This window comes from Nilaparvata lugens, chromosome 11 (assembly GCF_014356525.2).
Source record: "Nilaparvata lugens isolate BPH chromosome 11, ASM1435652v1, whole genome shotgun sequence".
Taxonomy (NCBI): domain Eukaryota; kingdom Metazoa; phylum Arthropoda; class Insecta; order Hemiptera; family Delphacidae; genus Nilaparvata; species Nilaparvata lugens.
In genome coordinates this window covers 44,374,791-44,388,139 of record NC_052514.1, presented here as the reverse complement: position 1 = coordinate 44,388,139, position 13,349 = coordinate 44,374,791, and the positions used below count along the sequence as shown (strand labels likewise).

Genomic DNA, 13,349 nt, shown 5'->3' with positions numbered 1-13,349 from the left:
CAAACTGGAGCACTCACTAGAATTTGCTATAAGCTGGGCGTGACCTGCAGTAGACTGCTTACTAAATTGATATTAAGACATGGTCACTCCATTCACAATTTACTAATGAGAAAAGCTAATCCATAATCACCTTTCCCATTTCATTATTATTTCACAACAGAGATAATGTGATAATATTTCGAATAATTTTCATCTCCATAGGGATTCGCATGGAAAGGCTGATGTTTTAACAAGGCCACATTATCCAAATTGGATGAACTCATAAGTAATTCTGAGGTCGAATCAATTTTTTTATAAGTTGACCACATTATCCGAATTGGATGAATTCGTAAGTCATTCTGATGTCAAATTAATTATTATAAGTTGATTGTTTGGGGTGGATATGGGGATATATCCCCCCACAGAAAAATACCTGAATATTCTCTGTCGGTTCAGCTACAAAAATTATCGTCTTATGTTATATTTTCTTCATACTGTGAAGAATCAAGTCGACAAAATATAAGAGATGAGAGAGAGAATAGAATGTCATAATTATCATGAGCTAGACAGTGAGTAGTCTAGGTCTAGAGCGTAGGGACCTAGATAGCAGGAAACTACAGATAGCACTACTTTCAAGTTAGTCACTTTTGTTTTTGAAGCAAGAGCCTGCTGAAGAATGAATATTGGGGCAGGACATTACTTAGAAATTAATTCTGCTGATACTCTATCGATAATAACTACATTATATTATTCTTGTGAAATGTTACCTCAGTTTACCGCAGTTGAAATTAATCTTTGAGATGGGGAAGGAAATAATCCTCCGAATATTTAAATCAATAAATTGAATATATAGTTCAATATATTAACTAAAATATTCCATTTATTTAATTTCCAACCCCTTCTAAGTAGCAACATTTATAATTGAATGATATGACAGCTCAACAATTCAAGATTACCCCATTCATTACTTGTCATTGATGATTGTTAGGCATATTCAATAATCAACAATAAGATTGTAATCATGTTTGCAATTTAATATACATAATAGATCAAATAAATAGAATTTCCAAAAAATAAACAAAATTTAAATCAAGTAATTACAAATTTATTTATTATCCTGTCCCATTTTTTTGCGAAGTAGTTGCCTGTGAATTTTCCATAATTTAATATTGGTTTTTCGTAAATACCTGGTGTATTGAAGTGAGGAGGCCTCCGTACACTTTATTCAAATTTTTCACTTATTATTTTCACTGCACAAGAAGTTCTTGAAGTATCCTTTTTACGGCGAATTTAGATCTTTTCTGGAAATATTGGTTTCCTTGTGATGAGTTGGTCAGCAAGGATTCAGCTTCCATGGCCATAACTAAGACATCCTGTGATACTACGAGTCTACGAGTCTACGAGTCTATGACCGCTAAATAATAGAGAAACGAAAAGAAATATATAAATACTGTAATACTAAAGGAGAGATCAATAATACAGAATTTGCTCTTCTTAACAAAATCAACAAACCCAAGATCTTTAATAAATTCATCAATAATAGTTTAAAGATAAATAATTCAAGATACTCGAAGTGAAGCTTCCAAAAGAGATTTTTAAAAAGAAAAATTATAACTTGAATAAGGCTTTACAATTTTATTTAATTATTTATTTATTTATTTGACCAGCGTGACAAGATAATTTGATATTATTTATTTATTAATTTAATTTTACTATATATAAACTTGCATAGAAATATTTCCAACATTTTGAATTACGAGAATTAGAGCTGAAAAACAAATTTAAGGAAAGCTGGGATTAATTATAATCTGATCAGACTTGACTTATAAAACAATAATTAAAGTATATAAATAAATAATGCTTTACCTGTACAGCGGAAATTGTAGAAATTACTATGGATACATATGTGATGAATGAGGTTTTCAACAAATATAAATAAATTGCCATAACTTAGGCCAGCTAGAATAAATACTCAAATAAATTTTCGGACATGATTACTTTTCTTTTTTTTTTTTTTAATAACAAACAAGAAAATTTACATATTTAAAAAGAAATAAAAAAAATAAAGAAAATAATAATATCACAACTTGTGATGAATGAAATCTGTCTCTGATACATATTGTAATAGATAGAAAAATTTAGCATAAGCTAAATAAAAATGGAATCAAAGGAAAAATTAAATTTACAACCTCCACTCACGAAATTCAGAGACAGAATGGATCATCGAGCGTTGAAGACGGGGTAGCAAACAAGACAGTGACGTAAGCAAAACGGAATTATCAAAATTAGACAAAAAACTAGAGAGAAAGAGCAATGCAAACTCAAGCTACCAACAAGGACAGAAAAAGGGAGAAAGAAAATAGCAAAAAAGAACTGGAGAGAACAAGAAAGTAGATTATTCGAAGGGTACAGCTCGATCCCATAAGTGCATCTTTGTCTCACTGAGAAAAACCAGCTGATAATACAATCGAATTTAGAACCGAAATAACAGAAAAACAAGATAAAAATAATCATGTCCAAAATTGTTACACTTGTAATGCTTGAGGACAGAAACATATGTAATGAGTACCTCCTCTTCTTCTTCCTCTTCCTCCTCATTCTGCTCCTCCTCCACCAACTCCTCCATATCCTTCTTCCTGCTTGTCATAAGAATAATTTTATTTCTTCAATGCTATCGGAAACATCAATTTGATAATAATAATAATGATATCGAGTGACCTGGCTGGCTCAGGCCTGGTGTCAGAGTTTTCAGGTCGCCGCTGATCGATAATAATACCAGACATAACTTCAGGTTTCAATCTCACAATAGTAAAATGTACATAAGATAATAATTTAGCTTCACAAGGTATCTCTCAAGAGAATAAAGAATATACATTACATAGGATACAGTCATCTACCATAATAACATAATAGTCATTAGATAATGAAATAAAGAATACATTGGATACAAAACAATAAAATATTGAGAACACTTATATTATAGCGAGTTCAATTTGCAACACTGAAGCCGTCTCTCGCATCCCACATACCATCTTGCTCTATCCAAAATTCCTCTCACGAATTTCACTCTTCACTTGCTTCATCCAAGTTTCAGGTGGTCTTCCCCTCTTCCTTCTTCCTGGTGGATTCCAATTCAATATCCTTTTGGGCCACCGTTCATCATCCATTCTTTGCATGTGTCCCATCCATACAAGTCGCCTCCTTTTGATCTCATCAACTGTTGAAATCTGCTTCCCGACTCTTTCTCTGATCTCCAAATTCCTGACCCGATCCATCCGAGATACACGGCATCTTCTTCAAAGAAAATCCATTTCTATTGCGTTCAGTCTCTGGCTGTACCTTTTCACTTTTCTTGCCGTATTAAGGAAAGTATTGCTTTCCGAAAAAAATATTAAGGTACCCCAATTTCTGAATTTCTATACGTTTTAAGGTCCCCTGAGACCAAAAAAGTGGTATTTGGGTATTGGTCTGTATGTGTGTGTGTGGTGTGTGTGTTGTGTGTGTGTTGTGTGTGTGTGTGTGTGTGTGTGTTGTGTGTGTGTGGTGTGGTGTGTGTGTGTGTGTGTGTGTGTGTTGGTGTGTGTGTGTGGTGTGTGTGTGTGTGTTGTGGTGTGTGTGTGTGTGTGTGGTGTGTGTGTGGTGTGTGTGTGTGTGTGTGTGTGGTGTGTGTGTGTGGTGTGTGTGTTGTGTGTGTGTGTGTGTGTGTGTGTGTGTGTTGTGTGTGTGTGTTGTGTGTGTGGTGTGTGTATGAGTGTATGTGCGTCTGTGTACACGATATCTCATCTCCCAATTAACGGAATGACTTGAAATTTGGAACTTAAGGTCCTTACACTATAAGGATCAGACACGAACAATATCGATCAAATGCGATTCAAGATGGCGGCTAAAATGGCGAAAATGTTGTCAAAAACAGGGTTTCTCGCGATTTTCTCGAAAATGGCTCAAACGATTTTGATCAAATTCATACCTAAAATAGTCATTGATAAGCTCTGTCAACTGCCACAAGTCCTATATCAGTAAAAATTTCAGGAGCACCGCCCCATCTATGCAAAGTTTGATTTTAGATTCTCAGATACAATTTAAACAAAAAAATTGAAGTGGAATAGATTGGGCATGGAAATCTTTACAATTAATGTCCAGTAACATTTTCACCTAAAATTGAAAATAAGCTTGAAATTTGAGAAAATGTAATTATTCAATTGCAAACTGTTGGCAACTGTTGATTCTATTAATTCATTCACTATGAAGAGATAGCAGATCTCGTGTGTATCCAGCGTTATTGACCTGTCACCAGCTGGCTCAGATCTTTGACTTGAGATGCGCGTTTACACTAGCATCAGGTGATCAATTTTCATAACGGCAAGGAAAGTTGTGTGAGTGCGCCACACCAGATTTTTCTCATTTCCCATGTTTCTCAGCCATATATCAGAATTCTCTTTACAATGGAGTTGAAAACTCTAACTTTGGTAAAGCTCTTATGCTTTTGGAGCAGAGCATAGAGTTTAGTCTCTGTGTAGCATGCCTAGCCTGCTCAATTCTATTGCTGATCTCTTTTCTTGAATTACTTTCTGAGGTTATAAGACTGCCAAGATAATCTTCACATTTCTCAATTATACTTCATCATTACTTACTTATATTTGATCTGATAGAATTTTTAAGGACAGCAAAATCTGGTGCAACAAAAATCGATGTGTATGTAACTGGCTTTACCTCCCTCTCCCCCCTATCCATACTCCTCCACCCACTCCTCCTCAACTACCATCTCATGTAAAATACTAATTATTTTGCTTGTCATTTGTGTTCATTTTTGTAATTGAATTATTAATCAGCTTCAAATTGATTTGACTAAGGAGTGAGTTACTTTTTTCATCCAATTAAGATAATGTATTTTTGACACTCATGCTCTTTCATGCAATCCCTAAACAATCCATATTCTATGAAATATATTATGGATTGCATGCTTGAAATAATTACCCTTCACAAATAATCTTTTCCTCCACCTACTGTCTAAAGTACCTACTTTACTCCCTGAAACCTAATACTAAAGTGTCACTTCTTCGCTCTCGGTAGTAAACAACAGAAAAACTCCCTAGGGAGTAAAAGTGACTCCATTTGAATAACATGGAGAGCATCTCTACTTTGAAACTTACATTGTAATAGGTAAGAAAGTCTAAGCTCAGATGAGAAAGCATAATAGAGGTGTCTGTCATTGAGTCAACTGAATTCAATACCACAACCAGAAATTTGATCAACTCATGAAATATATGTTTGTATGATAATAATTATGTTCTTAATATTAGTAGACGATAAAAATTTATACAATTTTAAAAATATTTTATTCTATTCAAAATACCAGCCAACAAATATTTTTGATCTGCAATTCAAATCTGAACCGCGTGATCTGGAGTCAGCCATTTTTGGTAGCTGCCCAGCTGATATAGTTGTTACAACTTTTGCCAGTAGATAGCGCAATCGGCAGTGCCAATCAGACGACCGGTTTATAGGTTTTAGATTTAGGTTATGTTGTTAGGAATCATTGTCACCAATACGTAAGTTATTAGAATGATTTTATTTGCAGTTTCTATAAAAAAATGTAGATGGAGGAAAAATGTTGTGTACATCACGAGCGAAAAATACTTTTTCTCCCTCAGGAAAATTGCTGCCCTCGGCTTCGCCTCGGGCTTCAAACTTTTTCCCACAGGGAGAAAAAGTCGTACTTTTCACTCTTGATATACAAATAACTATTGATTGAATCAGTCAATAATTGAGGGCCGGTTTCCGAGCTAGTCTTTCAGCTAAGTTCTAGACTTCCAGTGATTTTTTGCGTTTTCTCAATCTTCTAAAGAATCAATCAACAAATTGAGTGTATAAGAAGTAATTTTAACACTCTTCTTGGAATCATGCAGCCTTATATGGTAGTTGTTGAAATAAAAGACAAACACGTTCATTGGAATTTTTTTTTTGAAGTTGAGTTCTCATCACAGTATAATGACTCTCATAGTATAATGAATCTCATAGTATAATGACTATAGCTGAAATGTTCTACTACATTTTGTTGTTTGCTATTGATTATTTCAAACGGAAGATACAGTTAATGATTGATGCACTTTATATGACATATATGACATATAAAGTGCATCAATCATTAACTGTATCTTCCGTTGAAATAATCAATAGCAAACAACAAAATGTAGTAGAACATTTCGAGAATTCATTTCCAAAAGCTGATTCAATAGATAAACTGCTAGGCATTGAGGCATCATGGAAAAACTGTTCAAGAATAGTATCAGCTATAACAAACCTCTTTCCACTTTTATTTGTGTATTTTCCAATGAAACGTAAATATGAGAACTCTTCATCAAATGCTTTCCCAGACATACCTAAAATATCTACTATTTTGTATATCTCATTATGATAATGTTTCTTCAAGAACTCTCTAAAATGAAGAACTGAAGTACTTCTAATAGGGCCACATATGGTGAGAGCAGGAATAGGTATAGTAGAGATGCTTTGAGGAGTATTTGCCAGTTCTATCGTCATGGGAGATTCTTTCCATTTCTTCATTTTTATTGTGTATATTGTAAACAATGAAATGACAAAACCGATGACGACTATGCACCAGTAAGCACGCTTGATCCAGTGTTGGCTACCACCAAAAATGTATTTCACCCCATGTAATGAAGTGTTCTCCACAAAGTTCTTGAAATGGGGATTCACGGTTTTCCTTCTTCTCATCTGCCTCTGATGTGGAGTTCTTGAAGCCGCCTCTTCCATGAGTGTGATGAACACAACAAACTATATACACACAGTAGATGATAGATCACTTGATTCAATAGATATATCTGCACAAGAACAAGGATATGAAGCCTGCTACTTCAAACTGGAACACTCACTAGAATTTGCTATAAGCTGGGCGTGACCTGCAGTAGACTGCTTACAAAATTGATATTAAGACAGGGTCACTCCATTCACAATTTACTAATGGAAAAAGCTAATCCATAATCACCTTTCCCATTTCATTATTATTTCACAACAGAGATAATGTTATCGGTTATACATTTAACTCAATAATATTTCGAATAATTTTAATCTCCATAGGGATTCGCATGGAAAGGCTGATGTTTTAACAAGGCCACATTATCCAAATTGGATGATCTCATAAGTAATTCTGAGGTCGAATAGATTCTTATAAGTTGATTATTTGTTTCACTAATTGCAAAAAAGTATGATAAGCAGAAAAAAGGGGTTGAACTATTACAAAGAAAGTGAACAAGTCAAAATAAATGTACCATATACAAGATTGAATACGATTAACAAGTTATAAAAGGAAAATCGTGAGAAAGATACTAAAATCCAGATTCATACGATAATTTTGACAGAAATTTACTTTTCAGAGCTTTCTAACTGTTCCAATAAACACAAAAATTATAAAGTTTTATATTCATCTTGTGGAAAATTTAATTTTCTACAAAAAATGTACCATATATACAATATTGAATACGATTAACAAGTTATAAAAGGAAAATCGTGGGAAAGATAGGTACTAAAATCCAGATTCATACAATAATTTTGACAGAAATTTAATTTTCAGAGCTTTCTAACTGTACCAATAAACACTAAAATGATAAAGTTTTATATTCATCTTGTGGAAAATTTATTTTCTACAAAATATGTACCATATATACAATATTGAATACGATTAACAAGTTATAAAAGGAAAATCGTGAGAAAGATACTAAAATCCAGATTCATACAATAATTTTGACAGAAATTCACTTTTCAGAGCTTTCTAACTGTACCAATCAACACTAAAATGATAAAGTTTTATATCCACCTTGTGGAAAATTTAATTTTCTACAAAAAATGTACCATATATACAATATTGAATACGATTAACAAGTTATAAAAGGAAAATCGTGGGAAAGATAGGTACTAAAATCCAGATTCATACAATAATTTTGACAGAAATTTAATTTTCAGAGCTTTCTAACTGTACCAATAAACACTAAAATGATAAAGTTTTATATTCATCTTGTGGAAAATTTAATTTTCTACAAAAAATGTCTCAACAACATTCACTGTAAATTGAACCGTTTCCGAGTTAAAAACTAAAAATAGGGAGAAAGATACTAAAAATTAGATTGATACAATAATTTGACAGAAATTCTCTTTTCAGAGCTTTCTAACTGTCCCAGTAATTATTAAAATGATAAAGTTTCATATTATTCTTGTAGAAAATTTAATTCTCTACAAAAAATGTCCTCACAACATTCACTTTAAATTGAACCGTTACCGAGTTATAAACAAAAAATTGGGAAAGAGTAACAATAATTTCTGTCAAGTCAGACAAGTATTATTTCCAGTCGAAGCTGGCTTGCTTTTGAAAGACCGCTGGAATTTTGATAAAGTGAACGCTCATGACATCTACCGGGAGAAACTGCAACTAGAGTTCAGTGAAAAACGTTCATGACTTCAGTTTTTTGTGAATTAAAAGCTTATTGTTGATTTAACCAATAAATGTCATATGGAACAATTTGTAGACAACAAGATCTGTAATAAACTCCGATAATAATATCACTAATTCAATGAGAAATGAATATGTATTTGTTGAAGAACATCGTTAAAACACGATCGCTTTCACTGGTCACATCTACAAAGTTTGAACTAGTGTATTAAATTTGTTATCGATCTGATTATCAGTTGCTGATAAGTATGGAATGATTAATTTTCTTCAAATATTGTTCAGTAAAATTTTTCAATTTAGTGAACGGTAAACGTGGAATTTGAAGAAATCTACACTCATGTTGTAAACTAGAGCAAAACAAGCTTCGTGTTAGTTCCGATTTCTGACGCTAGATAGCATGAGCGTACAGTTTTTCAATCTTCTCTATACAGCTTCAGCAATCTCGATGGTCCACTTCACTCATGAGAGCGATTCAAAGATGACTGGAAATTTAGGTAGTCCCTACAGTTTTTCGCTTATAACTCGTAAACTATGCGTTTTTACGAAATTTTACAAGAGCGCAATTTTGTAGAGCATCAAATTTTCTACCAGAATTCACCTAACTAAAACCTGAAATCTCATAGTTAGCAAAGCAATAGAGTCTCAAAACACTAAGCGTCCTCAATAAATTTTACAGGAATACAATTTTGTAGAGAATTGAAACTTCTACCACAATGTAGCTAAAAAGGCTCAAGTAGAAGAAGAAAAAGAATAAGAAGAAGAAGGAGAGGAAGAATAAGGATGGGAAGAATTCACCTGAAAAAAACCTGAAATGTCAGAGTTGGCGAAGCAATTGAGTCTCAAAACACTTTATCAACAAATTTTACAGGAATACAATTTTGTAGAGAATTGAAATTTCTACCACAATTTACTTAAATAGGATCAAGTAGAAGAAGAAACAGAATAAGAAGAAGAAGAAGAAGGAGAGGAAGAAGAAGAAGACAGAAGAAGAAGAAGAAGAAGAAGAAGAAGAAGACAGAAGAAGAAGAGAAGAAAGAAGTAGAAGAAGAAGTAGAAGAAGAAGTAGAAGAAGAAGAAGACAGAAGAAGAAGAGAAGAAGAAGAAGAAGAAGAAGAAGAAGAAGAAGAAGAAAAAGAAGAAGAAGACAAGAGATAAAGAAGACAGGAGGAGAAGAAGAAGAAGATGAAGAAGAAGAAGAAGAAGAAGAAGAAGAAGAAGAAGAAGAAGAATTAGTGAAATATGAAGACGAACAGTCACCACAAAATATTATCATTTTCACCAGAGAGAGATTGAGTAAGATAACAACTATAAAATGTGGTACCACTGATTTCCATTACATAATTTTTGTGGCATTAAAAGATCAATTACTTGGTTGATAAATGATACATAAACACTGATATTCTCACAGTAAATTAGGTATAGAGTTCCATTGATATGAAGAACCACCTGTACTACTAAAACTGTTATACAATAATCTTACGATAAAACTGTGGGAAGGATAATGTTTCATTGATACATAAAAGATCATCAGGTGCCTGTATTATACAATAATATTGTGATATGGATTTCCTTCACTCTATAGACAGTGAAATTCAGTTCAGATGAAGAAGGATTTCTTGCTAAAGATGAACTAGGTCTACTAACTGCGGTAATGCGGTTGGGAGTTGGCAGTATCTTTTTCAATTTAGGGCCGTTTGCACAGTGTAAGTTTAAGCTAAAGCATAAACCAAATCTGGATTTTTTTGGTTTAAACTAAAATTCCGTTTGCACAGTATCAGTTTAAACTCTGTGTTGAATTTAAACTCTTGGAAAGTTTAAACCTCCAAAGCAGGAGGTTTAAACCAAATAATTTGGATTAACTGGACATCTGTAAGATTTGATGGGGAAACTGCTAACAGTAAATCATTTGTCGACGGTTGTTTTTAATGCTTCTGTAGACGATAATAATTATTCAGGTTATAGTGAATCATTATTGATAGAATTGACAGGAAGTTTTTAATTCGATTGATAAAGATGACTGCGAAGAAATTTTAAAACTAAGAAAAATTGGGCAAAAACGAATGATTTAAATTTCTGGGATGATAGAGAATTTTCTTAACGGTTTTGCTTGAGTAAAGCAACTGTCAATACAGTATTTGACTAAATGAACCACTAGATAGAAAATAAGACAATTTTTAACAGTGGTCTTTGATTAGGAAACATATTTTTAATAACACATATCTGAGATATTTTGCTTTCGAGAGATTTCTAATGAACGAGGAAGACCGTAGTAGATTTAAGCGTAACAAAATCGCTTTTTTGAAAACATTCTAAAATATATTTCTTGGTGCCTACTAATTATAAGTTTGTATCTAATAGTAATATAGCATTTCATCATTTTTTGAAGAATTTCTTGATCGTTTTTCACTTTTATTACCGTACAGCTTACAGCTCTGTGGATTTTGAACAAGGAAATTGTAGCTACATAACCTCAATTTACCGATGGTTTGTAAACAAATAACAAATTTCCTGTGAAAATCAGTCTTCCTGACATTATAAGCGATGACATTCTATTACCAACTTAACCCTAAACTAGTTTAACTTAAACTGGATTAGTAAGTGCACTGAGAAAACCGATTCAAGTTTGAACTTTCAGATTAACTTAAACTCGATTAACTTAATCGAGTTTAGCAATCTATATTGTGCAAACGGCCCTTAGTGTCATTAATTTGAAAACGATGAAAGAGCACTGAAATGTTTTGAGAGAAAGATGTATAGAAGAATTTGGGGTCCAATATGTGACGAAGGTATATGGAGAGGCACATATAATTGTGAGATAGATGAAAACATCGGGGAAGAATAGTATATTTCGCACCTAGAGCAGAAAATGATATTTTTTCGGCTCGAAATCGGTTTTCAAGTCCGAGGCCGTAGGCCGAGGACTAGAAAAGATTGAGAGCCAGAAAAACATTTTTGCCCGTGGTGCGAACGCTATTTTTCGCCACACACAAAAAAAAAAAACAATATATATATGAGAATAGTTGTTTACTAAGCACTTCCGATAGCAGAAGTGGAAGGTGATAGTTCTAGCAAATCTGAGGTAATCTGAATATCAGGAGATTGTCCAAGTATTTTTATTTTTTATTCTGATTTGTCTAAATAACCTAGAAGATGATGTTCAGTTATGTGGGAGCTTGAGTTTATACTTTTTTATTCTTTCAAATGACAATAAGATGATATTATTATAAATGTTTTAACTATTGAATAATGAACACAAATAATGAAAAGTTTTTTGATCACCTTTCTTAGTTCCATGTTAGCTGCTGGAAAGGGTACTCTTTCCAGAGTACTCTTTCCAGCCTAGGCCGGAAAGAAACCTGTTCTGACGTCAGATGAGAGTCGTCTGCATATAATCTTTTTCAGATCTACGTAGGGACTGGAAAACAGCTGCTTTCTGTGCAGTGTGGCGAAATAGTATATTTCGCACCTAGGGCCGAAAATGAGATATTTCCGGCTCGAAATCGGTTTTTAAGTCCGAGGCCGTAGGCCGAGGACTAGAAAAGATTGAGAGCCGGAAATACATTTTTGCCCATGGTGCGAACGCTATTTTTCGCCACACCAAAAAAAAACTTCCCAATATATAAGAAATTAAAAAATAAATAAAATTCAAACAGCCTATTTTGATAGTTTGAATCTTGGTTATGACAACTTTCACTGTCAATTAATTTCAATATTACTAATTAATAATTTACAATAGTGACAATATTTTTATACTATTAATATTTCGAATAATTGTTTGAATTTTTATAGCTCGCGCTTTGCGCCTGGTGCAATATCTCATGGATAGATGGACGAATAGAATTTTCATTACTATTTTGAAATAATGTGATTAAAAAATTAATATAATTGCATATTTCACAGTTTTGTCTCAAAATATATCTAAAAAATTGATTGAAATTTAAATTACGGTAACTAATATAAAAAATAGCTAATAAAAGTCGAAATTCATCGACAAAAAAAAATGTCACTGACCGAGGTTCGAACCTAGATCATGTTTGTAATTCACTGAGCCTTGAGCTTTTGGGTACACGCCTTTACACTCTCGACCATTGCATCTTTTGATCGAATAGGCCTGTAAGTCAGGTAACGTATGTAGGCTACTATAATATAGTGTAGCCTATAGCGGCAAACTTAAAGTCGGTTTGCCGGCATTTTCACAACAAAATATTGCTCTGAAAATAGTTAAATCATAGAGAAAACATTCGAAGATTCAATCTTGAGTTGGCCTAATGTTTTCTCTATATGGTTTGATATTGAAGAAAAATTATCTAAAAGTTTTAATAATGAATTACGGAAAAATTACTAGGAATTTTTTAGTCAAGGCTGAGTTTCACCAGTAGGCTTACCTTAAACTTTAGATCTCTGCTGTATTTTCCTATTATTATTGTTGATTGTATTGCATTAAGAAGTGGAATTCGATAATAAAAAAGAAACAATTATTACTCTACCTCACTTTTAAATATTGATACAACTATTGTACTTTGATTTCAAATTCGATTCTTCACTTTTAAGACTTGCGATACGTACCTTTCTGACAATGGACAATGTAGCCAACATTATATTGTTGAGGCTATGGAGATATATCATCGTATTCTATTGTTTGATATCAAAAACACAATAATAAATATTAAATTATGAAACAGTAATTTATAAAATATATTATTATAGACATAATACCGCGATTCACGATACATAATTATATAGATTATTACAGTCATTATGAGATTATCTCTCTATGATTTTTGTGAGATCGGACACGATCAGCTGTTATTCAAGGTCATTTTACAGCCCTAGGGCTGTAAAGTTTTACCGGCCTGGTCGGAAAACAATCACTTTCGGCCTCCATATGACGCACGTAAACCAGCTC

The 13,349-nt window shown here is 33.0% G+C and overlaps 1 long non-coding RNA gene across 1 annotated transcript; it reads right to left on the bottom strand.

The window, feature by feature from the left end:
• Positions 1 to 992: 992 nt before the first annotated feature.
• Positions 993 to 2,003, bottom strand: LOC120353715. Its single transcript, XR_005572537.1, has 2 exons — positions 1,846 to 2,003; positions 993 to 1,393 (listed from the first exon to the last, which is right to left on the bottom strand). It is a non-coding gene; the product is annotated as an uncharacterized LOC120353715 (long non-coding RNA).
• Between the last annotated feature and the right edge of the window lie 11,346 nt (positions 2,004 to 13,349).